Genomic DNA, 3,283 nt, shown 5'->3' on the forward strand with positions numbered 1-3,283 from the left:
TTGGTTTTCATGGTAAATTGTCCTATAAAATTGTTTTTAACATAAGAAAAACTAGTACTATATTTTGCTTACATATTTGCCATTTCCAATGCCCAGCATTCCTTTGGATGGATCTAGATTACCATGTCATATAATTTTTCTTGTTAAAGGAATTCCTTTGGCATTTTTTCATAGGAAGTCTGATGATGAATTCAGCATTGATGTGTCAAAATAGTCCTTTCATTGCCTTCATTTGTGAAAAGTGAGAATAGTATTATATGTTAACAGTTGTTCCTTGAGTACTTTAAAAATGTTGGTCCATAGTCTTCCACCTCCATTGTTCCTCAGGAGAAATCTGCCATCATTCTTATCTTTGTTCATCTACCCATGTGACCTTTTAGTACCTAGCTGGTTTTAAGATTTTTCTCTTTATTATTGATTTTGGGCAGTTTGAGTATTCTGTGCCTTACCATAACTTGCTTTATGCATTTTGTGCTTGGAGTTTATTTAGCATATAGTTCCCATCAATCTGGGAGATGTTTCATCTATTATTTCTTCAAATATTTTTTCTGTGTCCCTTTCTATCTCTTCTCTTTTTCCAGGGCTTCAGTTTTACTTCTATTAGCATTTTGAAGTTGCCTCACAGTTCATTGATGCTTTACATGCTTTTTTCAGGCTTCTTTATCTTTCTGTGCTTCATTTTGGACAGTATCCATTACCATGTCTTCAAGTTTTCAAATTTTTCCTTCTTCTGTGACTGTAGTTAATTCCATCTGGTTTATTGTCTCAGACATGGAGTTTTTCATATCTGGAATTTGATCTGAGTCACTTTTATATCTTCTCAATGTGCACTTATTTTCCTCTGCATTTCTGAATATATGGAATAAAATTATAAAATGACTCTCACATCCTTGTCTGCTATTTTGGGTCTATTTCTCTCAATATACTTTCATCTGATGATGGATTGTCTTTTCATGCTGCTTTGTATGCCTAGAAATGTTTTATTCAGTACTAGACATTGTAAATTTTACCTTGTTGAATATAGTATTTGTGGGTGTGGGTGCTTGTGTATGCACATATGTGTGTCCTTGACATACAGTGGCTTGACTTGAGATCTTTCAACTTATAAGGTATGGAAAAATTTGTATTCAGTAGAAATCATTCTGTGAATTTAAAATTTTGAACTTTTCCTGGGTCAGTAATATGTAATATGAGACCTCATGATCTCCCGGGCAGCACCCGGGAGACACAGATCCCAGTCAGACATGCAATAACATGAGTAACAACTGGTAACTTTTCTGTGTACTGTGTTGCTAACATGTTTGATAAGTTAGGTATGCTAAATGCGTTTTTCAGTAATGATATTTTTAATTCACGATGGCTTTCCTATGATGGAACCTCATCATAAATTGTCTGTATATTTGCACACACGCACACACACTCACACACACACACACACACACACACACTATATCCATGGATTCCACATCTACAGATATAACCAGCTGAGGATCAAAAATATTCTTTAAAAAATAATTTTACTGTACATATGCAGAGTGTTTCTTCCTGTTATTGCCTAAACAATACTGTATGACAATTACCAATAAACATTCACATTATATTAGGTATAATCAATAATTTAGAGATGATTTAAAGTATACAGGAGCTGTGCATAAGTTTCATGGAAATACTATGCCATTAACTTGGAGATTTTTGGTACACACGGGATATTGGGAACCAACCTCCCACTGATACTGAGTAAAAATGTGTGTGTGTGTTGCTCCTAAGTTTTATCCCTGTTGTTTTGTTACTTAAAAATGCTTTATTGTCAGTCTGACGGGGCCGCGCGCCAATTGGGCTGGCGACCGCCGGGGAGTGGGGGCAGCATGTTGGGGTGCGCGCTACTTAAGGTCCTGCTGCGTGAGCCATTGACGTGTTTGGAGCTGGAGACGGCCTGGGCGCTGGCGAAGCGGCAGCCCGAGACGCTGACAGGCAGCACCTTGGAAGGCAGCACGGCCTCGGATTCACATCCTTTCAGTTTTTCCTTCGGCTTGCCTGCCCCATTCCGTAAGAAGACTTAGGATGCCCGTGGTGACGCACCGACTGAGAGATCCTGATGTAATTCCTTGTTTGTTGGAATCTGATGCTTCTAGCAGATGTATGGATGAAAATAACTATGATAAGGAAAGATGTTCCAGTTACTTCTTGAAGTACAAAAACTGCCAGAGATTTTGGAATTCCATCATGATCCAAAGAAGACAGAATGGAGTAACACCATCTATGCCCACAGCAGCAGAAAGAGATGAAATCTTGGGAGCAATGGGGAAAATGCCTTATTGAATGTTTACCCTAAAATTATTTATGTAAACTAGAAGCGGATAATTTTTTAAAAATGTACAATTACTATAATCTTTGAAAACTTGACTGGCCTTACCCAGACAGATCTGAATATTTACAGGGAGAGACAGAATTCAGTTAGTTTTGTGTCCTCTGTGTTTGTTCTCAATGCCATGATAATAAGTCACTGCCGCTTTGCACTTCCAGGAAATAAGGAGGGTTAGGAAAGATTATCGGAGTTGAACTTCTCTGCTGGGTTTCACATGAAAGTTTAGATGTGAACAAGCAAAGACTTAATGGGGCTGGGAGTTAGGTAGTATTTCCAAAGAAAATAAATTATAGGAAGAACAACATGATAGAAGGAAAGCTTCTGTTTCACCTAGAGTTTGAAATGTGTAAAGGTGAAGGGGATGAGTGGAAAGGTGGGTTGGGGTAGGTGTGTGGTGGTTCTCAAACCTCAGGCTTACCCCTAAAATCTCTTTTCTTCCTTCACTCATTTTTGTTTAAATAAGGCTAGTACATTCACTAGGGGGGAAATGGGTCTAGGAAAACTGTTCTAAATAAATGGCATGAAAGAGAACTGGTGTTCTTTCTTTTCCTTCTTTAAGGAAAGGCTTAGGATCCTAGGCAACAGTCCATAAATTCTGGGTAACCTTATGAAACTGTATTATCAGTTTTTGAACTACAGAAAGAAAAAGAAATGGGTTCCCTTGGAAGAATTTCTGTTTACAGAGTGAGGTAGACAAGGAAGGATGTGGGGGCTTATCTAGTGAGCTCAACTTCATTTTATGATACAAAAAGAGTGAGTTTTCAGTTTGGTGCATTGTATAGCATATATACTTGTTGCCTTTAAAAATCTAGTTTGTTTCATTTACAGAATAGTTTTGTAAAGAGACATTATTTAATAAAATTTAATGTAGACAACCAGTGAAAATAAATTGCCATGTCCCTTCTCCTCATCTGATCC

At 37.5% G+C, this 3,283-nt stretch overlaps 1 pseudogene; it reads left to right on the forward strand.

Moving 5' to 3' along the window:
* Positions 1-1,927: 1,927 nt before the first annotated feature.
* Positions 1,928-2,352, forward strand: LOC143640187 (coiled-coil-helix-coiled-coil-helix domain-containing protein 7 pseudogene; annotated as a pseudogene).
* Positions 2,353-3,283: the final 931 nt, after the last annotated feature.

Source organism: Callospermophilus lateralis, unplaced genomic scaffold (assembly GCF_048772815.1).
Source record: "Callospermophilus lateralis isolate mCalLat2 unplaced genomic scaffold, mCalLat2.hap1 Scaffold_130, whole genome shotgun sequence".
NCBI classification, from domain to species: Eukaryota; Metazoa; Chordata; class Mammalia; order Rodentia; family Sciuridae; genus Callospermophilus; species Callospermophilus lateralis.